This window comes from Vipera berus (assembly GCF_964194415.1).
Source record: "Vipera berus genome assembly, chromosome: 1".
NCBI lineage: Eukaryota > Metazoa > Chordata > Lepidosauria > Squamata > Viperidae > Vipera > Vipera berus.
Window position 1 is genome coordinate 12,064,486 of NC_138202.1, and position 25,177 is coordinate 12,089,662.

General features: G+C 42.1%; 1 protein-coding gene across 3 annotated transcripts in view; it reads left to right on the forward strand.

Moving 5' to 3' along the window:
- Nucleotides 1–25,177, forward strand: part of GATAD2A (GATA zinc finger domain containing 2A) — an 89,936-nt gene that overhangs the window by 7,337 nt on the left and 57,422 nt on the right. For 2 of the 3 annotated variants that reach the window (XM_081312926.1, XM_081312927.1), the window contains exon 1: nucleotides 13,430–13,436. The exons of the other annotated variant lie outside the window; for it this stretch is intronic. The gene's annotated coding sequence lies outside the window, so the exon portion shown is untranslated. Of the gene's footprint in view, nucleotides 1–13,429; nucleotides 13,437–25,177 lie in introns of those variants that run through there. 3 annotated transcript variants of the gene reach the window in all.

Consider the following 25,177-nt stretch of genomic DNA (forward strand, 5'->3'; position numbering starts at 1 on the left):
TGACTGAAAATTACCTTGAGGGAATTGGATTTTTTCCTTTTGGGAATTAATGAACAAATACCTATTAGGGGTGGACAGTTTATTTTTAACAGTGCTGGAAATGTTTATCTGAAAAAATAGTTGATTCAGCTTGGGCCACAGCTTCTTGGTCCCATCACATCAATCCATCCCACCCAGTTAAGCAGAGAAGGAATATTGTGGACCTCATCAGTTAAAGAATTTTGACTTCTCTGCCATTGCCCCTACCCTCTGGAACTTTCTCCCCCACCACCACCACCACCACAAGATGAGGTGGGTCCTACTCTCGCTACATACAGTTTTTTATGTTTTAATATTTTATTTGTATACCACCCAGAATCCCTCTGTGAGAAAGATGGGTGGTTTTGAAATTTGATCAATCAATCAGATTGATCCATTTGATTAGCTTGAATTGCTATCTTGAATACCACTTGTGTTTAAGATCATTGAATTAACCACATTATTACATTCAAGATTATTGTGATGTAATTTTGAACGTTATCTCAAGATATGTAACTGTACTAATGTAGGAATTCTGGCTTTGTTTTTCCTTTATAGTAGACAAAAGAGCACTCTCTGGCATCTTGATAAACTTAAAAAAGGACCTGAGAATTTCTCAGGGTCCTTTTCCTTTTTTGCAATGACAGTAGCCTTATAAACTTTTGCCTAGAAATGCTAAATTTCCCAATGGAAACACAATCTAACAAAACTATCCAAAAGGTCTCACACCTAGAATTTGATTTAAAAGCTTCCATTCCCAGGTCAATACCCACAAAAAAGTAATAACAGGTAGTCCTCAGTTTATATCCACAACTGGGACCAGAATTTCTGTCACTTTCCAAGGTGGATGTTAAAGTGGGTTGCACTCAATTTTGCAACCTTTTTTGCGCTAAGTGAATCACTGTTGTTAAGTGAAATGTGATCATTAACTGAATCTGGCTTCCCCCATTGACTTTGCTTGTTAGAAGCCATCGGGGAAGGTTGCATATGGCGATCGCGTGACTCCCCGGGATGCTACAACTGCTGTTAATACGTGCCAATTGCCCCAAATTTTTATCATGTGACCATGGAGGGTGCTGTTGATGGTTGTAAATCCGGGGACTGGTGATAAGTCACTTTTTTCAGTGCCATTGTAACTTTGAACGGTTAGTTGCTAAATGAATGATTGTAAGTCAAGGACTGCCTGTATCACATGGCTGTGGTGATTCGTTGTTTGCCAGCATATGGTCAGCTGCTTTCTGTGATACTTAATGGTTTCAAAAGATGAGCAGTTTCAAAATGCAAAAATTCCGTTCCCAAAAAATTGATAAATAAAATGAACGGTTTTCAGATAGACTTCTGAGACAGCTCCATGTACAGCATGTTGCAGCCATCTAGCCTGGGGGTGATAAAGGCATGTGTCACCATTGCCAAAGTGTAGAGGCTTGCAGAGAGAGCCTTGAAATAGGAATGCAAAGGCAAATACATAAACACCATCTTAGCCTTGAAAGAGAGGAGGGTGGATAAAAAAAAAATCAGGATTACTCTGTCTTGATTGCTCTTGGAAATAAGAGTGGGGGAGGGAGGGAGGGAGAAACTTTCAGGCATTCAAGACTTGATCATTGCTTCCAGCAATCCTTATAGAGTCTTTCCTGGCCTTGCTTAACTTGAAGGTCTGACACACGGCCTCCTGTCTCAGAGGATCACCACAGGTCATCCACACAATCTTGGCAACGGCTTCTTTGTCATTGGCCCTCCACTTGATGATCAGGCAGCAACCATGAACCCGAGTGAATGCCCATGTTGAAGACCTGGCTCCTTCAGAAGAAGTCTACAACACATCCAAAACCAGGATAAGAGCTGACAGAGATGCAGGCAGATTTTGGACAAATGATAACTCCATCTTGTCAGGGTCCAGTTTACATTGTTTTTTCCCCACTTTGTCCCTCCGGACACCAGACCCTGAGTCAAGACTTTGCATCTCCAACTTGGTCCGTGATTGACATCCATGTCTGCTATCATCAGCAAACAAATGATATCTCACTCCGAATTGGTGGCTTAAGTGTAGGTGGTTTTTGAAAAAGAGGGATGCTGAAGCTAGTGGCACATCACAAAAGAGAGATCAGTTGTCTGATCACCTTTTCTCAGTACTGTTGACAGGAACAGCCCATTGGGGGGGGGAGTGGAATCCACATAAACTAGTTCAACCTTTCCCCAGCTCCTGTAGATGGTCCAGAGGGCTATCGGTCGATGCCGTTGTGAGGTTCAGTAGGCCAAAATCTTCCATAAAAAGGAGGAAATGGAGAATGATTGAAATTGTCTGATATAATTAGAACAAGGCATATGGCTCTTCAGAAATGGGCTCACCATCACATCCTTTTAAGGTAGTTGGTACTTTCCAAAGAGGCACGTACCACTTCCCAAATCGAAGACGTGTCATCTGGCAGCCCAAAAGGGCAGGTGAGACATTGGTCCAATCCACTGGTGACAGAACCTTTGTTGTAGGAAATTATTCACTCCCATAGGGAACACATGGTCAAATGAAACCGATGTAACTTTGCTCCAGTCACTTCTGGACCTACCCAGATGTAAGTAGGTCCAGATATGACTGAATTTTACTTACCTTGAAATTTACCTCTACAGCTTGCTCTGATCTCTTGTTTAGATCAGCAACAGCCAGCATGGCAAATTCAATGATCAGAAAAGCAACCGTGTGGTCAGTTCAAGTGGCATTTAGCAGGTCCCAACCATTGCTTTAGAAAATTTTTGCAGATTTTGCAAATTAATGCACATTTTGGGTTGAATGCCATCACAAAAACAGTGTAGAAGCAATGCAGAGGGTGGGGTAGAGAATAATAGAAAATCTCGGGGAGGGATTATATAGCGGTGTAGCTTATTTTTTTAATTGGGATGCAAAATAAGAGTATGGGAATGCAGTAGGCATAATATATCTTGATTTTAGTGAACTAATTGATGGGACTACCCTTCTATTTATCTTCTACACTGCTGAATCCTAAGGCCAGTTGACAAGAGCAAAATAGAACAGTCTAAAATAAATATACGATTAGGCTTAAAACCAAAAAAAGTGAGAAAAAATATATTTAAATACACCGTAGGTGTCATAAACATAGCTAGCCTGGAATACTACTTTCCCTGCAGAATAAATTTGGTTTTTACTGCTTTGTAGAATAGTGTTTGAAGACTGTGTCAGTCTACCCTCAAGAGAGAAACTATTCTGATCAGTAGGTGTGGGCTGGATGGCATGACAACAGGTGGATACACAACCTGGCTTGAAAATTATACTCGAAGAGAACTCTTTAGTAATTTTGGTATTGAAAGGTATAAATGGGTCACTGCAAGGTCCTAAGTCAACATTTTTATTAGTGACTAGTTGGAGTAGCTTTGAAACTTGCTAATTGTGCAAAACTGGGTGGAACAGTTAATACTGGAGGGGAAATTTTTTTTATTGATTAATGGATCAAACAACAGAAATTAAAGAACCAAATGCAAAGTTACTTGCTTAGGGGAAAGAAATCTAGTGGACTGGTAGAAAATGGGAGATATCTACCTTGACAATGGAACTTGCAAAAATTTGAAATTGTAGTTGATCGTAACCTCAATATGAGTAATCAGTGGTTCATATTTGCAAAAGAAGACAAGTACGAATTGGCTGCCTCAAAAGTAAGGCAGGTAATCCTCAATTTACAACCATTTGTTTAGTAATGGAAGTTGCAATGGCACTGAAAATAATAACTTCCAACCAGTCCTCACACTTAACAACCATTGCAGCATCCTCATGGTTAGATGATCAAAATTCAGGCACTTGGCAACCGACATGTATTTATAGTATCACAGGGTCATACGTAAACCATTTGTGACCTTCCCAGCTGATTTTCATCACTTAAAAATGAGGGAAGTAAGATTCGCTTAATGTCCATGGCATAAAAGGTAATGAAACTGGTTGTGACTCATTTAACAGCCGCCTTGCTTAGCAATGGAAATCCTGGTTCCAATTGTGGTTGTAAGTCAAGGACTCTCTCCCTCTCTCCCCCCCCTCCCTCTCCCTCTCTCTCTCTCTCTCTCTCTCTCTCTCTCTCTCTCTCTCTCTCTCTCTCTCTTATGTGTGTGCGTGTGTGTATTTATACACACACCATTCTGTTCTACATTGCTTAGTTATTGTCTGTCTTGAATGTTATGTGCAGTTCTGGGCACCACCATACTCTGAATTCAGGCAAGCGAGATGCAGATCAGAACATCAAGTCAGTTGGGCTCCTTCCAGCTCAAAAATATGATAGTTAATTTGGTTAGCACGATTTTGATTTAACCACCGGTGGCTCAGTGGGTTAGGACGCTGAGCTTGTCGATCAGAAGGTCGGCAGTTTGGCGGGTCGAATCCCGAGTGCCGCGTAACAGAGTGAGCGCCTGTTACTCATCCCAGCTTCTGCCAACCTAGCAGTTCGAAAGCATGTAAAAATGCAAGTAGAAAAATAGGGACCACTACGGTGGGAAGGTAACAGCGTTCCGTGCGCCTTTGGCGTCTAGTCATGCCAGCCACATGACCACAGAGATGTCCTTGGACAAGCGCTGGCTCTTCGGCTTTGAAATAGAGATGAGCACCAGCCCCTAGAGTCGGAAACGACTAGCATGCATGTGCGGGGGAACCTTTACCTTTGCCTTTTAAGTGCAGTTTATTTGGCAGCTTAAGCTTATATTAAGACTGGACAATCGTTTGTCTGAAATTGTATAGTCTCCTTGAGCAGGAGGTTGGACTAGAAGAACTCCAAGGTCCCTTCCAGTTCTATTCCGATTGATTGATTGCTAGCAACAGATGAAACAGTATTTTGTCTAGGGCTAGGCTTTATATTCTGTTACACATACAACCCAGCGCCATAAAACAACAAATAGGTCTTCCTCACTGCTCTGAGAATTAGCATGTCAGCAAGTAAGGCCCAGTTGTGTTGATTCAAGAAGCAGCTAGACTAAACAAATAGACTGCTGTGACATGGGAGATATCTATCCTGGCAATGGAATTTGTATATTATTTATTTGTTGCATTTATATCCAACCATTGGGGGTTGAATTGATTGCAGTAGATAGCAATTTTAATAAATGTCTGCTTTGGTATCTACATGATGGGAAATGCATGGAACACTTGCAGTTTACAGTTGCTAAATTCCCATCATAGGGACCCTTTTTTTAATTACAGCAATTGGATTCAAACACTACATTGAGTCCAATCCAAGAATACCTCGTTATTATTGTTTCATGCAGCTTGTGAACCATTCATTCACTGTCTTTACACCTGCTTTATCCTAAGAGTAGACATTCTAGGAAACGCACATTAGTCTGTGGTGCAAAAAAATCAGGAATCTGGTACACATAGTCCTCGGCTTTCGGCCACAATTAAGCCCAAAAGAACTGTTGCTAAGTGAGACAGTTGTTAAGTGAGTTTTGCTCCATTTTACGACCTTTCTTGCCATAGTTGTTAAGTGAATCGCTGCAGTTGTTAAATTGGCAACACAGTTGTAAAGTGAGTCTGGCTTCCCCATCGACTTTGCTTGTCAGAAAGTCTCAAAAAGTGATCACATGACCCGGGACACTACAACTGTCATAAATATGAATCAGTTGCCAAGCACCCAAATTTTGATGAAGTGGCCATGGGGATGCTGGAACAGTTGTAAGTCACTTTTTTCAGTACTGTTGTAACTTTCAACCATCATTAAACAAGTAGTTGTAAGTCAAAGACTATGTGTAGTATCTTTTTTCCAATTTTTTAACAATTTTCTAAAAAGCGTCAACTTTTGTGAGATGCAGATACCCCATCAGAGGCACGAGATAGCCACTATGTGTCGGATGAAATGAGCTGCAATTCATATAAGCTTATGTCTTAATCTTTTTTTTGTTTCTCAGGTTAATACTGTTGGATGCTAGTAATTTGAATCTCGCTACAATTTTGTAGAAGGATGTCCCTTGACAAAAACAAACAATGAACAGGGTATTGATTTTGCTGTTTCCTGATTAATTCCTCTGTGGCTAAAATTGGGACAAATGAGTGGGCTAGCAGGGAGTCCTTTCATTAAGGTAATTTATGTTGCCCCTTTTCTCTCTCACCACAATCAACCTGTGTGGGCAAATTAAGACTGTCACTTTTGTGGTAACGACACCCACCCACCCCCAGTTCCATGCTTTCTGCCCTTTCTTTCCCTCTTCTAGCCCCCTTTTTTTTCTTGGATGACAAAAAAAGGAGTGGGCACGCAAAGCTGGGCCTCTAGGAAACTTTGTAAAGATTTGCCTCTTTATAGGTGAGCTCATGTAACGATTATGAGGGGCCTATTCCGCCTCTTAAAATGGTGTCCATGGTGCAAGGTCCCCAAGGTGGTTGCTAAGCAACCGGAGGAGTTCCCTGGCGACTTCCTCCCGAGAAATTTAGAAGTCGGGGAAGACAGAGATGATCCCGAAGAAGGCCAGGCCAGCAGATCCCAGTTGGTATTCTTTGAGACAGTGGGTCCTCTCTTAAAAATGAACAAAGATAAAACTTGTGGAAGTTCTGGGGGTGGTGGTGGAGGAGTGCGCTTGTAAAATGCCAATGGGACGGAGACAATTGTGCCTCTATTTTTGTTTGTGGACACACAAGAAACAGTAATTGGGCTTAATACCAGGAAGGACGTTACCATATTTGCATCGTTGATAGGTCTTGCTTTAAGTAGCTACCTGATCCTCTAAAGTAGTACTTCAATGCTCCATTTAATGATGCACTCGAGTTATTTTCTCTCAGAAGAATCACTAGCTTAGAGATGTTCCGGTTCCTTTCCTCAATTCCCCTCCTTCCTACCTCCCCCCCCCCAAATACACACACACACACACACACACACATGTGCACATATACAGGAGTGACAACAAAGGTTCTTGTTTCCATGAGAACGTAATGTGGGTGAAGTGAAGACAAAAGCTCATGGGAGGTTTCAGTCCAGCCCTCTGACAACTTTAGTAGAAACATAAAAATAACCCAGGGATGTACTGGCCTGACTCATTGCTATCCTTTTCAAGAGAATCACAGGGCTGGAAGGGACCTTAGAGGTCTTCTAGTCCAACCTCCTCCCCAAGACAAGAATCTCATACCATCCTGGATAAATGGGTATCCAGTCTTTTCTTGACACTCCAGTGATGGAGCACTCAAAACTCCAGAAGGCAAGCTGTTTCATTGTTTAATCGTTCTCACTGTCAGAAAATTTCTCCTTATTTTCAGATTGGGTCTCCCTCCAGTGTTTTGGGGAATAAATCAATGCCCTGTTCCCTGGGATAGCCTTTCAAGTGTTGGAAGGCTGCTATCGGGTCTCCCTTAAGCCTTTTGTTTGTTAGGCTAAATATACCTAGTTCCCTTAGCGGTTCATCATACAGTTTAGCCTCCAGACCCCTTATCATCTTTGTTCTTCTCTGCACTCTTTCTAGGATCCAAGCATCTTTTTTTATATTGTGACTGCAAGCAGTATTCCAAGTGTGGCCTTACTAGTGCAGTACAAATGATACTAACACTTCTTGTGACCTTGATACTATCCCTCTGTTGATGCAGCCTAGGAGGCATTGGCTTTTTTTGGCAGCTATGGCACTCTGTTGATTCGTACTTAAGCAGGGCTGCTAGATCCCTCTCACAGGCACTAATGTTAAGCCAGGTACTGCCTATCCTCTGCTTGTGCATTTGGTTTTTCCTGCTTAAGTGTAAAACTTGTCTCACCACTGAACTGCGTGTTGTTGGATAGGGCCCAGTGCTCAAGTCTGTCAGGATCCCTCTGAACGTTGGATCTATCTTCCAAAGGGTTTGTAGTTTCCCGCAGCTTGGTGTCATCTGCAAATTTGATGAGCACCTCTCAGTTCTTTCATCTAGGACAGGGGTTTGACACTCCTGACCTAGGACATTTGCAAAGATGTTGAAGAGCACTGGGCCTAAGAAAGAACCGTGAGATATCCCAGTGTGTGTGTTTCCTTTCATGTAGATATAGTGCCATTGAGGACTAAGTGCTGAGTACAGTTGGTCAGCCAACTGCAAATCCATTTGGTGATGATACTGTCTATCCTACATTGTTCTATATTAATCAGCACATTGTATTCACATATAAGGCATCCTGGCAGGAGAAAAGGATTGTGCCAACATGCAAAGGAACTGCATACTATGCTTGCCTACTCATTCTAGTTTTGGTTTGCAGGACCAATAGACAAAACCATTGTAGGTTGTCCATATTCCATATACTTCGGCCCTTAATGTGCCCTTGGCTTGTGCTTGGAACAAATAGCCACAAGGTGCAATAGGGGAGGTTTTCCCCAAAGGAATCCTTTCCTCAAGTTTTCCATCTGTGAGGGACTTACTTACAAAGCCAGAGCTCCTCGGCTTTCTTTTTGATTCAAAATACAGCCTTGCAAAAAACTAGATTGGTCACCAACAGCTTTCATATATGTTGAACCCCGCCCCATCCCCTGCAAAAAAAGTGCAAGACGGTATTTCCATAATCCTCCCTGTCATGTGACTTTTGTGGCCACTGAGATGATATCATGAAAGTGTAGCCATTTCAGTTTTGTTTGGTTGCAATGAAAAGTGAAATCTGTTGGATGTACCATGGAAAGTGCACATCTACATGTCTAGCTAAGGATTAAACTTGAATTCAAGGCAGAATCTCCAACTGTCAAATGCTTGAAGTAATCTCTGTCATCCAAGCATCTTGGCCATTTTCTTGAGAATTCTAGGACTTAAAAGTTGAAAACATCTGATAGTTTACCAGTTTGGGGAAAGTTGCCTATAATAATAAAATTACAGGATTCTCTGCTCCATTCAATTATCTGCACAATCAGCACCAAAAAGGGGCCTTGGGCAGCCCTGCCTCTGCATTGTCAGGACACAGTTCTTTTAATGGATCATAAATAAAGTACTCATGACATCATGGACATGTCCATCTAATTTTCAGGGCAATACAGGTAGTCCTTAGGTTACAACTGTAATAGACCCTGCCCATCACAATCATAACTTACGATGTTCGTAAAGCAGCCATTAAGCAGGTTGGTCATTAAGAGGGAGTCAAGCTATTCTCCAAAGCACCTGAAGGCAGGACAAGAAGCAACAGATGGAAACTAATCAAGCAGAGAAGCAACCTGGAACTAAGGAGAAATTTCCTGACAGTTAGAACAATTAATCAGTGGAACAACCTGCCTCCAGAAGTGGTGAATGCTCTTAACACTGGAAGTTTTTAAGAAGAGACTGGACGGCCATTTGTCTGAAATGATATACTATAGGGTATCCTGCCTGAGCAGGGGGTTGGACTAGAAGACCTCCAAGGTCCCTTCCAAGGTCCATTATTATGATTATGATTACTACTACTACTACAGTATTAAACGAATGATTTACTATGGGTTCTGTTTTACCAAAACCCAGAAGTAAATACCAGATGGCAGCCTGGTTGCCAATTGCCCGAAGTGCAGTCATGTGATTGGGGGGGAGGCTATGTGACTGTTGGAACTTTGAATCTGGGTCATAAATACTCCCCAGGTCGGTCTGTTGGAACTTTGAACAGTTGTCAAGCAACCGGTCATAAATTGAGGACTACCTCTAATATGGAAATAGTTTGCCATTGCCATCATTATTTCCATCATCTTACTCTGCCCTGCAACTCAGATTTCTTTGTTGATTGTCAATGAAAAATTGTGTCCATCCGCATCTGCTTAGCTTTTTCAAAATCAGTCAAGGTTGGCGGTGTTACCACCTGCTCTGATTGCAAGATAGTGAGCATTATAGCATGATGTTTAGTTTATGAGTAAGCTTATTCTATCTGTTGTTTGTCCTAATGGGATAATTACAGGTTACATGTAGGGGGAAAAATCCATTTGCATATAAAGCTCTCTTCCATCCTTCATCTTTCTTCAGATGCCATTCTCAGTACGGTGCTTCAAAATTGGATAAAAAAAGATAAAGCAAACCAAAGAGTTGAGAGGACTTTTGAAGCAGCAAAAATGGGACACGGAATGTTGCAATGGGATGAGAAAATTGGGAGGATTCAGTGGACATAACTGCCTAGTTATACAGGAAATGCGTGGATCCAGGTCATTTAAATATCTTCCTGGTTGCTGTGTAAATTATTAATCACATATTTTATCCCCGCAGTTACCATGTGAGGTATGCAGGAGGCAAGGAAGTAAATTTATGGCTGGGCATAAATAATATGAAGCTGGATCACTTTGGATTGAATTCAACACTGTAAATGCTATTATAGCTTCCGTTTTTCTAATAGATCAAGTCCATGGAGTTCTCTGGCTGGCTGTGTCTTCATTAGCCTCCATTTATTTATTTAAATCATTTATATACCGCTTCCCATAAAAGGCATTTTTTAAGAGTGAAATTTAAAACCAGTGTACTAAAAGGACAGTAAATTCAAGTGAATCACATAAAACGTACATTAAAAATGAATTGTGGGACGGAAAGGAGAAAATAGCGTTTGCCACCCACAAAGGAAGTGCTAGGTGAAAACAAAAATTGACTACATTAGATGCCTAAATAGTATAATAGTAGGCCTTCTTCAAATATCAAAGGGCAAGCAAAGCTTTGAAGTCTATTATTGTGAATGGCCGAAAATGATGTCCAGCTTACAATGCCTATTGCATAGCCTTCCCAAGTGATCATTATGATTATTCAGCTTCTAACATCTTAGAGCGGGGATCCCCAAGTTTGTCGCAGCCCTTTCAAAACCGGGCCGTGGAAGTAGTAGGTGAATGAGTGTGCGTGCAGCTGCACTTGTGCGAGGAGCGAGTGAGTGCGCACGGGAAACTCCGTTTGTGCAAGCTTCACATGCGTACTCATTGGGTGACTGCAGACCAATTTTGTTTTGTGAGCCTAACCTATTTTTTGTGAGGGGGAAAAAAACAGAAATTGCCATATTAAACAGTTCTTGAGCTCCTGAAAAAAACCACGGGGTGTAAAATCAATATAGAGAGATGGACTTGGCTTGTTTTACAAGCCAAGTAGAGATTCATATATGGACTTTTTTTTCATATTTGCAAGATGATAAAATTCCACTTATCCAGGTTTTTTTTTAAGCATCTTCTCCTTTTAAGTCAAGGGTGTCAAACTGCTGGCCCGCAGGCCGGATATGACATCCAGAAGCCATGCCCACCCCATTGCCGGCAATGGTGAAAAGGCTACAATACGTTGCGCGACATCATGTGACGTCGCGAGTTTGACATGTCTGTTTTAAGTCAAGCTTACTTCATTATCTGCAGGTAGGAAACTAAAGCAGCTAGACCCTTTGTATCATCAGCAGATATTCTTACAGTCCAGGATTTTGCATTTCATATGGCAAAACAAATATAGTATAAATATTAAGCTCTAAAATTTTGGGGCAGCTGACTAGGCCTCAGTTTAAATTTGCCACGAGGTCCCTACTAAGGAGAGCAATCAAAGAAAGCCATATATTCGGGTATCCTCAAATTACAACCACAGTTGAGCCCAACATTTCTGTTGCTCAATGAGACAGTTGTTAACTGAGTATTGCCCCATTTTACGACCTTTCTTGCCACAGTTGTTTATTTATAAAGTTGATTGGGTGCCCCTCTTACCACAAAGTAATTCTACATGGAGGGAAATGTGTAGTGGGGTGCCCCAGGGTTCTGTTCTAGGCCCAGTGCTCTTCAACATCCTCATCAACGATTTGGACGAGGGGATAGATGGGGAACTCATCAAATTTGCAGACGACACCAAGCTGGCAGGAATAGCCAACACTCCAGAAGACAGGCTTAAGATACAGTAGGATCTGGACAGACTCAAACACTGGGCGCTATCTAACAAAATGAAATTCAATGGTGAAAAAAGTAAGGTTCTACATTTAGGCAAGAAAAACCAAATGCACAGGTATAGTATAGGTGGTACCTTGCTCAATAGTAGTAACTGTGAGAGGGATCTCGGAGTCCTAGTGGACAATCACTTCAATATGAGCCAGCAGTGTGCTGCAGCTGCCAAAAAAGCCAACACAGTGCTAGGCTTCATTAAGAGAGGGATAGAATGAAGATCAGGTGAAGTATTAATACCACTTTACAATGCCTTGGTAAGGCCACACTTGGAATACTGCATCCAGTTTTGGTCACCACGGTGTAAAAAAGATTTTGAGACTCTGGAAAGAGTGCAGAGAAGAGCAACAAAGATGATCAGGGGTCTGGATGCTAAAACATATAAGGAACGGCTGCTGGAATTGGGTATGTCTAGTTTAATGAAGAGAAGGACTAGGGGTGACATGATAGCAATATTCCAATATCTCAGGGGCTGCCACAAAGAAGAGGGAGTCAAGCTATTCTCCAAAGCACCAGAAGGCAGGACAAGAAGCAACGGATGGAAACTAATCAAAGAGAGAAGCAACCTAGAACTAAGGAGAAACTTCCTGACAGTGAGAACAATTAATCAGTGGAACAACCTGCCTCGAGAAGCTGCGAGTGCTCCAACACTAGAAGATTTTAAGAAGAGACTGGACAAGCCATTTGTCTGAAATGGTATACGGTTTCCTGCCTGAGCAGGGGGTTGGACTAGATGACCTCCAAGATCCCTTCCAACTAAATTATTATTATTATTAATTCAGGGCTGCTTACAATGATAAAAGTGAATCACTTTTATTAAATTAGTAACACGGTTGTTAGGTGAATCTGACCTCCCCATTGACTTTGCTTGTCCAAAGATTGCAAAAGTTGATCACATGACCCTAGGACACTGCAGCTCTCATAAATGAGTCAGTTGCCAAGCATCTGAATTCTGATCACATGATCTGGAAATGCTGCAGTGGTTCTAAGGTGTGAAAAATTGTCACAACTTTTTCAGTGTCTTAACTTCAAACAGTCACTAAACAAATGTAAGTCGAGGACTACCTGTATTCTGTGGACCTCCAGAGGAAAAGATTAACATTGAATTAGCAGTAGTCAAATGCATGGGGTATATGTGTTTGTCCTGTTGTGCCATTGATAGTACGTATAGAGAGCACCATCACTTACATGACTTGTGCATTGTAGCCAGAGAATAAGTACCTGCTTGGCAGTGATAGTTCAGCAACTTAAATTAGTTAAAATCCAGTAAAATAAACTCTTATTTATTAATTTTAATTCACAAGAAATTTGTTCAGCTATGTGTCCATTGATTTGTTTATTTCACTTCTTGGAGAGATTCCCCCAAATGGATATTTCCTGGCAAGCAGCTTTTTACTGACACATGATTTAATTAATTATTTTCTTTTCCCCTTCCTTTTCAGGTTTTTTTTTTTTGGTTTTGTGTTGTTTTTGCAGTGTGTCGAGTGACTTCTTCCTGTGCCATCTGCTTATAGGACTTGGTGAGAGAAGGGAGAGATCTGGCATTTTAGAATGAAAGTGTCTGAATTTGGCAGGCTGGTGATGGAGCTAATGGCCGTGAGGAAACTTTTGTATTAAAAGTAAGGAGTGTGGCTTGGTTAACACTCTAGGCCTGAAGCAGCGGGTGTGGCTTTTGCTATATTAAGTCCTGGGCTGGTGCCAGCATGGTCTTGCAATGTCCATTTAAAGGCCTTGTCTCACGTAATGGATCCAGACTGGCTTTCCTTAAAACCTTGGAATTTTATAGTTTATCCATGTAAAATTTGAATGGCATCTTTCTAGTTCTTCTGTACTTCTCAGGGATTGGATAATAATTATTAAATAATCCCTACGAAATAAGACAAGAAAGAGTTGGGGGGCGGGAGTGTATTAAAAGCAAGCAGTTACGCTACATAAAATCAAATTTGTCGTCCCTGCGGAAGAAATTCATTCCCCTTTTAAGTCTTAACCAATCAGTGAAAGAGCTTCAGGTACCAGCTCAGCCTCTCACGCCATGGAGTTGTATAGTTTTGATGAGATTAACAAGGATCTATTGTATGTCTTGTCCCTCTGCCCCAGTTGGATTGCAGATAGCTTCTTTTGTCAGATGTTACTGGGCCAAGCCGGGTGTTAAGGAAGTGATCCCTAAAAATTATGCTAAGCCTTTTAGGAGTCTCTAAATGAATCACTGAAACTTTCAGAGAGTCCTAAAACAAAGTGATAACTCGATTACAGGATTGGTGCAAATGATGGACTCTCCTGCCAACAATGCTGACTATCATTTGAGTGGTATTAGATGAAGCATCAGACAAGGATAAAGGAAAGAGAGGCAGGTTCAAATTCACCAACTCGGTGTCACTAGGTGATGTTAGGTCAGGGGTTTTCTTGAATTAACCTACTTTCCCAGGCCGTGGTAGTATAATGGTCAAAGAAGAGTCTTTCCCTATGTTGCAGTAGTCATATACTTTGGAGTATAATGTCCTTATTAATGGTCAAGAATGTTGGGTCTTGCATATTCAAAATATTAGAAAGGTCTTGTACAGATAATCCTTGACCTACAACCATTTGTTTAGCAACCATTTCAAAGTACAACGGCGCTGAAAAAAGTGACTTATGACCAGTTCTCGCACTAATGACCACAGCAGCATCCCTACAGTCACATGATCAAAATTCAGGAGCTTGGCAACTGGCATATATTTTTTATGCTGGCAGTGTCCTGGTACCATCCAATCATCATTTGTGATCTTCCCAGCTGGCTTCCAACAAGCAAAGTCCATGGGGAAAGCCGGATTTATTTAACGACTTCATGATTTGTTTTAACAATTGTGGTGATCCCCCTAACGACTGTGGCAGAAAAGGGCATCAAATTGGGTGCGACTCATTTAACTGCTTTGCTTAACCAATGGAAATTCTGGCCCTAATTGTGGTTGTAAGTTGAGGACTACTTATCGTGTTGAGGCATGGGTTTCAAATCAAAGCTCAGTGGCTTAATTTAGATCAATAATTTCTGAACCTTAGCAGATGTAAAGTGTGTAGGCTGCAACTTCAAAAATCCCCCAACTAGCGTTTTTCCCCGTTATTCATTACATACTGTTGTTATTTGAACATGATGTCCTGAGTTGCATGTCAGATGGACAACAAGAAAGAAAAAGAAAGAGAAAGAAAGAGAGAGAAAGAAAGAAAGAAAGAAAGAAAGAAAGAAAGAAAGAAAGAAAGGCCTTTTAGGAATGTGGTGGTGATGATAATGATGAGAATTTTGTTTTAGTCTTCTTCCTAAAGAATGGTTAAAAAAAATAGGGTAACAAAGTAGTCTTCACTATTATCTCATAATCTATTTAGGCTCCTGTTAGAATATTATCAGAGTATGCTTAGTTGTACTTTATGAATGGTGAATTTTGTAGCATATGCTGTATTTGGCTATCTGGAAATATTTCCTTCACTGTTTTTTTAAAGCTCCTACTCCCAGACATAGACTTGAAAATTATCCTTGTGTTTTCTATGACAGCTTAGTGAACTTCTAAAACTTCTTCCTGAAGATTAACAATGCAAGTATTAGCAGGAAAAGCCATATTCTGGTAACGCAGCCCTGTTTTCATATTCCCATAAAGAGGTGTTGTTCAATCAATCAAGTAAGCAAGAACTTCACCTGATTTTTGTCTTTAGTTCCTTGTGTTAGTAGCAGAAGAGAAATGGTGCTGTAGCATCTAATTCACATTTGTGTATATCTATATATAACATCTATGTTTATCCCAGAGTAAAACCCAAAAATCATCAAAGGAAACAATCTTAAATATACTCGTTATCACCTGCCCTGCGAGAAAGTTCCTTGAAAGTTCCAGAAAGGTGGCAGACCCCCTGACTCAAATCATAATATTGATATTGACAAAATTAATATTACCTAAGTCCCTTCCCTTTATTCTTTATTATTAAATTTATATGTCTCGCAGATCCATCACAACTCTGGGTCACGTGCAATATGAGATTTAAAACATAAAATCCAAACTATATAAAGGGGGGAAAAAACATCCAGGAAAAAAATAACAGCATTTCACAAATTACAACACTCTCGTTCGTGCAGTTACTAAGGGGAAACTGCTTCCCGCTTGATTTTAGTTGCCAAAAGCCAGCTGGGAAGGTGACAAATGGCTACGAGATGAGCCCAGGTAATTACATGCTGGTTGTCATGTGCCTTAATTTTGGAACATGTGACTGCAGGGTTTGCTATAGTTGTAAGTGTGAGGACCGGGTGTAACTTCAAACAGTTCTTTAAAAAATGGTCATCAGGCGAAAATTACCTCTCTGGGAAGGGGAATAGAAAAGAAGCGAGAAAGAAAACCATCAGTCCCTCCACGATTCAAATGAGGCCAATCTCTTTCCTGAGTCTGATGATGGTACAATCCTAACATTGCGGAAATCGAAATATAGGTAGTCCTCGACGTATGACCCACCATTGAGCCCAAACTTCAGGTGCTAAGCAAGACAGGTGCTAAGTGAGTTTTGCCCCATTTTACAGCCTCTCTTGCCACAGTTAAGTGAATCACTGCAGTTGTGAAGTTAGTAACATGGTTGTTTAAGTGAATCTGGGTTGACTTTGCTTGTTAGAAGGTCGCAAAAGGGGATCGCACGACCCCGGGACTCTGCAACCATCATCAGTATGAACCGGTTGTCAAGCACCTGAACTTTGATCATGTGACCATGGGATGCTGCAACGGTTGTAAGTGTGAAAAATGGTCATAAGTCACTTTTCCCAGTGCCGTTGTAACTTTGCTCACTAAATGAATGGGTTGTAAGTCAAGGATTACCTGCAGTCTATTGTTTAACTGACGGCACCTGGAGCATTCTGACTTGCCAGATTGTATAGGATACATATCTAAGGTTAAGAGAGACGGATGGTTAAAAGGGTTGTGATTATCCTAGGGCTGTTCCCAGTTCATTACAAATGATCAAGAAGCTCTTCCAGTCTACTGCTTCTGCTAGTGGTACTATTATGGTACTATTATTAATCATTGTTATAAATTAATATTTACTAAAGCAAAATGGCTATGGAGTTTCTCAGGTCATCCAGGTCATGCTGTAAAAGGTGCTTTTTGGAAAGGCGACTGGGTAATGTTTTTTACTTGAGAAGCGAAATGTCTTCCTCAAGGAAAAAAACATGATCTGGTTGTCTTTTGAAAAAAAGTATTTTTTGAGACATTTGCTAAAGCAGTACCCCACTTTTCTGCTTCTTCAGCCATTCAAGGCATCTTGCGACAGTTGAAAATTTGTTGTTGTTAGTTGCGAAGTCGTGTCCGACCCATCGCGACCCTATGGACAACGTTCCTCCAGACCTTCCTGTCCTCTACCATCTTCTGGAGTCCATTTAAGCTCACGCCTCCTGCTTCAGTGACTCCATCCAGCCACCTCATTCTCCGTCGTCCCTTTCTTCTCTTGCCCTCAACCTTTCCCAGCGTTAGGCTCTTCTCCAGTGAGTCCTTCCTTCTCATTAGGTGGCCAAAGGATTTGAGTTTTAGCGTCAGGATCTGGCCTTCTAAAGAGCAGTCAGGGTTGATCTCCTCTAGGACTGACCGGTTTGATCGCCTTGCAGTCCAAGGAACTCGCAGGAGTCTTCTCCAGCACCACAGTTCAAAGGCTTCAATTCTTTGGCGCTCAGCCTTTCTTATGGTCCAGCTTTCACTGCCATACATTGCAACTGGGAAGTAGTTGAAAATACATGGCATTAAAATTAATACAGATAGTTCTCGACTTACAAGAGTTCACTACAAGAGTAGAGGTGTAAATAAGTGCCTGTTAACCATCAAAATCCTGCTTCTATTTGTTAATTTCAGTAGCCGGTAGTTTATTAAGGTTAATAAATGACTAATTACATGAGGGAAATATTCAAAGTGCTTCCTATTTTGTTGAAATTGTGAGAGCTGGAGATTGAAATGGGGTTTCATTGGAGATGAAAGATCAGCTTTTTGCTTTAAATAAATCTATATCCATTTCTTTTTATAATGTATCCTCATAAATTCATGTTTTTTAAATAATGAAATGCTTCAACTAGAGTTGAATGAAATTAGATGCCATGTTTAATGCCACTTGCTATATAAGTATCTCTGAACTAGCTAAAGTATTTAAAGTGGATGTTGGACTAAGATAATGATTCTGAGAACAATAGCAGTAACAGCTTTCTGACGTCTTAAAACTAGCCCATTTTTCTTGTGAATTTTTATGGAAAGCTTTAGACTATATTACAGTTGCAGCGTGTGTGGATAAGTCTATTTAGCAGTAAGACACCCCCCACCCACCCCCAACTGATTGTGGCTAATTTTCATGGAATGGAACGGGTACATGTTTTGATTTTTAATGTGAATTAAGATGCTATGTTAAAACAAATTCCAAGCTCACTCTGGCACTTTTGTCTGAAAATGTGCTCTGCAATTATTTTTGGAACTTCCCAGTCCAAGTGATAATATATCTGGTTCTTGTGTTGCCTGCAAAATAGCTTGCAAAATGACAGCTTTAAAATGAGCAACAAACAACCAAAAAAAACCAGAACATTTGCAGCAAAGGTATTTTTTTTTGTAGAACTGCTCCCCCCTTCAACAATTTTCAGTGGGTATCATTGAGGGTAGGGGTCCTATATAAAGACTTGCCAGCACACCACATCATACATTTTATAGATACTAAACTGTTTACCAGACTCCTTCAACAGAAGGTGCAATGTCCTATCATATTTTTGCCTTCATATCTGGGGTACAAAAATAAGGATAACCACTAGATGGCAATCAGTGTTACATTTTCTGTTGGTTTGTTTTTTGCTGCCATCTTGTGGTCACAGTTTATATCTCCCTAACGTAGTAACTGAGGACGTCTGAATCTAAACCATTTTGAAACAGATTGCGGGTAGTCCTTGTTACAACTATTTGGTGGCTTTGCAAAGTTACAGCGGCACTGTAAAAAAGGACTTATGACTCTTGCAGCATCCCCATGGTCACGTGATCAAATTTTAGATGCTTGGCAACTGTCATGTATTTATGTCAGTTGCAGTGTCTTGGGGTCATGTGATTATCTTTTGCAGCCTTCTGACAAGCAAAGTCAACCTGTACTAGCAGCCAAACTGAAGAAAAACGTGCGTTCGCAATAATCCAGCAATTGACGTTCCACTCACGAAAGGGCACAAGGAAAGGGCTGTTCGAAGTGAACACCCAGGTGTCTTATCGAGATTCTGAATCATCCGGGTCATGTTTGTCCCAAAGGATTTTGTGGTTGTTGTTTTTTTTCCATCTGGGTTTCCTTGGTTTGTTTCTTTGAAAACGTTTCACTTCTCATTGAGTTCTCAGAACCGTAGAAACTTCTTGGATAGGAAGTGCAATGTTTTCAAAGCAAAAAACTAAGAAAGTCCAGATGCATTTTGGGGAAAAAAGGCACCTTTGGGATTAACACCCAGGTTTTTATATGACAAACCTATCCTGAGTCCAAAGCAGTGGTCTAAACCAGAGGTCCCCAACCTTTTGAGCACCAGGAACCAGTTCCGTGGAGAGAGGTTTTTCTGCGGACCGGAGGGAGCGAGGTTCCATGTATGGCCTGCATCCTGCGGATGGCGCTTTGCTTGTTTGCGCGGACTGGTTTCTGGCATGCGGCCCAGTGCCGGACTGGGGTTTGGGGACCCCTGGTCTAAACCAGGGAAACATTTTCATTATTGACTTGCTTTATGATTGAAACTTTTATTCCAGGAAGTCTTCACCTTCACCTTCCACACAGTTGGAACTACATCTGAACTATGCACCATGTAAGGCCACTCAGGAGAAACAATAAGTTGTGTGATCCTCGGTCTGCTGAGGTTTCTTCTTGCAGATCAAGAGGCATTCTGGGATCTTCCTGATCAGAATCCAAGGCCTTGGGTTCTATAGAAACAGGAACCAACTCCTCCTCTCTGCTATGCTATGCTGGGCCTGTATAATTAAAATAATCTTTTGAAAAAACATGGGAAGGGTGGGGTGGGCTCAAGCTGCACCCCTGCAACAGAGTACTGGAAAAGGTTGCAGACAGAGCAGGCAAGGAACTTTTAATGTGGAAGATAACTACTAGTTGAACTCAAATGAAAAACAGGTCTTTAACTTCCTTAATCAGAAAGTCCTTGAAAACACCTCCAACTTTCTTCTACTGGTGTGTTTCACAAAGAAATTGCAACCTATCATTAAATCTGGATGGAGTCTTTCAAAACAAACAGGGGAATAAAAATGATCTGTGTTCACTGCGGCTGTTTACATCATAAGAAATATTCCCTCAAAAGTTACGAGTAATTTCCAAATTTGGTTTTCCCTGCGAAACCTTCCACCCTCATTCTGCCATTAGGAACCATCTGACAGGTATGAAAACGGCTATGTGTGAACAGCAGTTTTCTGAAAACTTAGGCAGCAGATATGTTCCATATTTGGTTGCATAATCAGAATGGCATTTAGTTCCAGGATCTCCAAGGTGGATATTGCCCTCATATTTCTTGACACCCCGAAGACATTAACTGGTCACAGCAAGGAACTGAATATAGATAATCCTCAACTTATTGAGCCCAAAATTTATGTTGCTAAGTGAGACATTTGTTAAGCAGGTTTTGCTCCATTTGATGACCTTGCCAAGGTTGTTAAGTGAATAACTTCAGTTGTTAAGTTAGTAGCATGGGGCTGTTAAGTGAATCTGGCTTCCTCATTGACTTTGCTTGTCAGAAGGTTACAAAAGGTGACTGCATGGCCCCAGGACACTGAACTGTCATGAATATGAGCCAGTTGCCATGCGTCTGAATTTTGATCATGTGACCATGGGGATGCTGCAATGGTTGTAAGTGTGAAAAACGGCCATAAGTCCCTTTTTCCAGTACTGTTGTACGGTCATCAAATAATAATAATAATAATAATTTTATTTATATACCGCCCTTCTCCCGAAGGACTCAGGGTGGTGAACAGGGCAGACATATAAAAAATACAAAAATACAAAAGCTAAAAAGAATTAAACATATGCCCAGGCTAAAAAACAGTAAATACATATATTAAAATGACAATAAAAACCCAACCCATCCCCCATCAGGCCAAGCCGGCTTGTTCAAATAAATGTGTCTTCAGATCGCGACGGAAGGAGCAAAGGTCGGGCGCCATCCGGAGCTCAACCGGCAACCGATTCCATAGCTCCGGGGCGCCCACAGAGAAGGACCTCCCCCTGGGGGCCACCAACCGACATTCTCTGATCGGTGGCACCCTGAGGAGGCCCTCTCTGTGGGAGCGCACAGGGCGGAGGGAAGTTGATGCCGGCAGCAGGTGCTCCCTAAGGTACTCCGGACCTGTTGTAAGTCAAGTACTGCCTGTATTACAGTATACCATTGTATATTTAACTTAATTTTACTGGGCTGATGTATTAGCATCGTTCGGAAATAGTTGTTTTACGGTAGTCTTATCAAATCATAGAGGGAGAGGGGTGCCTCTGTCATAACCTCCAGAAGACAGGCTTAAGATACAGAAGGATCTGGACAGACTCGAACACTGGGCGCTATCTAACAAAATGAAATTCAGTGGTGAAAAAAGTAAGGTTCTACAGTTAGGCAAGAAAAACCAAATGTACAGGTATAGTATAGGGGGTAGTAGTAGCAACTGTGAGAGGGACCTCGGAGTCATAGTGGACAATCATTTAAATGTGAGCCAGCAGTGTGCTGCAGCTGCCAAAAAAGCCAACACAATGTTAGGCTGCATTAACAGAGTGATAGATCACGTGACGTGTTAATGCCACTTTACAATGCCTTGGTAAGGCCACACTTGGAATGCGGCATCCAGTTTTGGTTACCACGATGTAAAAAAGATGTTGAGACTCTAGAAAAGAGTACAGAGAAGAGCAACAAAGATGATCAGGAGGCTAAAACATAAGGAACGGTTGTTGGAATTCACTATGTCTAGTTTAATGAAGAGAAGGACGAGGGGGGCGGGACATGATAGCAGTCTTCCAATATCTCAGGGGCTGCCACAAACTCAAGTTATTCTCCAAAGCCCTTGAAGGCAGGACAAGAAGCAATGTATGGAAACTAACCAAAGAGAGAAGCAACCTAGAACTAAGGAGAGATTTCCTGACAGTGAGAACAATTAATCAGTGGAACAACCTGCCTCCAGAAGCTGCGAGTGCTCCAACACTGGAAGATTTTAAGAAGAGACTGGACAAGCCATTTGTCTGAAATGGTATACTGTTTCCTGCCTGAGCAGGGGGTTGGACTAGATGACCTTCAAGGCCCCTTCCAACTTCATTGTTAGTAGTAGTAGTAGTGGTAGTAGTAGCAGCAGTAGTAGTATTTCACAACCTGTTTGTGCGGCTTTCTGAGTCATCTGGTTGTTTACTCTGGGTGATGTAGGATGTGGGTTTCAGTCTGATAAAGCAGGAGTGGTCTTTCATCAGTTCTTGCATAAGAAGGCATCCTCGTGAAACCGTGTTCAGAAGCAGTTCCTTTAGGAATGTCAGCTGCCCCAGAAAAATGGCGGGCAGGGTGGAAGGAGGAAGCCTTATGTTTTGTCATGATTTAGTGTGGCCTTTAGTCTAGCTATTGTTGGAAATGGTATACTATACTGGATGAAACAGGCCACGTTGTGTTAGGCAAGGGGACTTCTAAGGGCATTGGAAGATCCCTTCATTTACTGTGTTTCCCATCTTTACGATGTGTGGACTTCAAACTCTCAAAATTTCCCGGCATACTGGCTGGGGAATTCTGGGAGTTGGAGTCCATACACTTTAAACAAAGTTTAAGATCCAGAAACATCAAAGAAGATGATCCCAAACTTCTTCAATGACATTGTCTGTTACTAAGGACACACCTTGGTGGCTTTGTAAGAACATTGGATATGAGTTCGAGAGGATGAGCCCCCAGTTACCTTTAATTCAGCATTTTTCCAGGTCTCCTGTTTCGACATTTCTGCGAAAGATGCTCCCAGAATTCAGCAACTTGCCCGATGTACGTTTACTTCCCTTTTTTCAAATACTGCAAATTTACTTAACCTCCCTAAAAAGCCTCCAGAATGCACACCCACATATACCTGAAAAACCCAAATCTGCCTGTCTGCAGAACCCCTACCATTTCAAGACAGTGGTCCTGGACAGCTTTTTTTTAAAAAAAATGCATCCCCAAGCTTTAAAACTAACAAAAGAAGGAAAAAAAATGCAACCGCAGTCCAAAAATGTTAAGATAGCCTGATCTTGTTTTCCAGTGTGCGTAACTTTGTCTCCAACGCATCCTCCCTTGTAACTATTTTTCATCCTTCAACTAGAAAGTTGTCATCTTCGCTCCAGATGATCATTTCAGTATAGTTCTGTAGCCTGGTCAGTTATCAGTTTAAAAGTGACCCTTTGTTGTTTGTTGTTGTTAGCTGCGAAGTCATGTCCAACCCATCGCGACCCCATGGACAATGTTCCTCCAGGCCTTCCTGTCCTCTACCGTCTTCTGGAGTCCATTTAAGCTCACGCCTCCTGCTTCAGTGACTCCATCCAGCCACCTCATTCTCTGTCGTCCCCTTCTTCTCTTGCCCTCAATCTTTCCCAGCATTAGGCTCTTCTCCAGTGAGTCCTTCCTTCTCATTAGGTGGCCAAAGGATTTGAGTTTCCGCTTCAGGATCTGGCCTTCTAAAGAGCAGTCAGGGTTGATCTCCTCTAGGACTGACCGGTTTGATCGCCTTGCAATCCAAGGGACTCGCAGGAGTCTTCTCCAGCACCACAGTTCAAAGGCCTCAGTGTTGTTTGTTGCTGCCTGCTAAATATGCCCAGTTCACCTTTCCTTTCTGCCTTGCTGTGTAAGTCTTCAGGGCCTTGTCTTCTTTGTAAATCCAGCCTCTTTAGCTTTAGCACAATTACTTCTCTCTCTCTCTCTCTCTCTCTCTCTCTCTCTCTCTCTCTCTCTCTCTCTCTCTCTCTCTCTCTCTCTCTCTCTCTCTCTCTCTCTCTCTTCCTCCTCCTCCTCCTCCTCCTCCTCCTCCTCCTCCTCTCTCTCTCTCTCTCTGGAGTCCTAAGGTCATTCCTGCAACTGCTCCGGAAGCGTAAGCCAGCTTAGAGGGGCAAGAGCCGGCCTTGTTTATTGGCTCTCTTAGAGGAGGAAGCTTCTTCCTGGAGTCTCTCCCTGACTTTTTTCGGAACGCCCACTGGAAACAGCTTCCAGTCTCTGATGTGACACTTGAACGCATAGATAACCTCATTCCACGCTGGGGTATCTTTCTTCTTTCCACCATCACTTCACCCCAAAAAGGGGGTGGGTGGGTTTTCTTCTGAGAACCACCCAGTGCTGAGCCCCTTCTTCCCTTGGCCACTAAGCTTTTGGAGGAGGAGGAGGTTGTACGCGTCGTCGGCAGCTCTTTGCGTGAGAAGTTGACTCGGAGTTCGCCAGGCTTCCCTGCCGGGAAGAGGAGGAGGAGAAGGGGAAGCTACGAAGTGGGGCAGGGCCCTGAGCCTCCACTCAGCTGGTAATTTCCTCTTCGTAAGCAGCAGCAGCAGCAGCGTGTGGGTCAGAAGAAGGCAGGGAGCTGGGGAAGTGAAGTGTTGAGCCTTGTGGGAGACACTCTTTTGTCGCCCTGAATCCCCCAGAATCGTTTCTGAAGAAAACAGAATTCAGATTCCCAACTCAACTCTTAGCTTCGTTCGCGTTCTGTTGGGGCATGGTTTTCCCCACGGTGTCTTCTTGCGTTTGGCTGGCTTTGCTCTTGGGTGGGAGGAATAGAGCTTGGTTGGTTCAACTTTTGTTTCAAAATCTTTTCCGCTTTCTTTCTTCTCTCTCTCTCTCTCTCTCTCTCTCTCTCTCTCTCTCTCTCTCTCTCTCTCTCTCTCTCTCTCTCTCTCTGCGTGTAAGTAATACTGTGAAGCCGTTTTCTTAAAGAGACACTGATTTTGGATTGAATAGGGGAAACGAGACGAAGATTATTATTCTTTCTTTGCCAATTTCTATGGGGCGACTTCCTCCATTTTAATGTATTTGGCTCCTACTGAAATTTATCCGGGGGCTGCAGGAGGCTGGTGGGGCAGCAGAAAAGGTTTGCTAAAGCCGAGTGAAAACCCTGCCCCACCCCAGACTTCCGCGAGTCTCGCAGCATGCATTTCGTTTCCACCGAGGGTTTTTTCAGGCTTGCCAGTGGAACAAGTGGACAAGCAGGTATTTGGGCTCCTGCATTAAAAAACGAGAAGGACATTTCACAGGCTGTGGAATTCAGCTCCCCATGCTAACTTCTGCGATGCTGCGTCTTTAAAAATAGGCAAGGAACAACATTATTGAATTAGGAAGCCTCCCATCATTTTTAGATAAAAGCTTAGGTGACCCTGGCTATACATTTTCCAGGGCCTTTTATCTGTCCTGAAG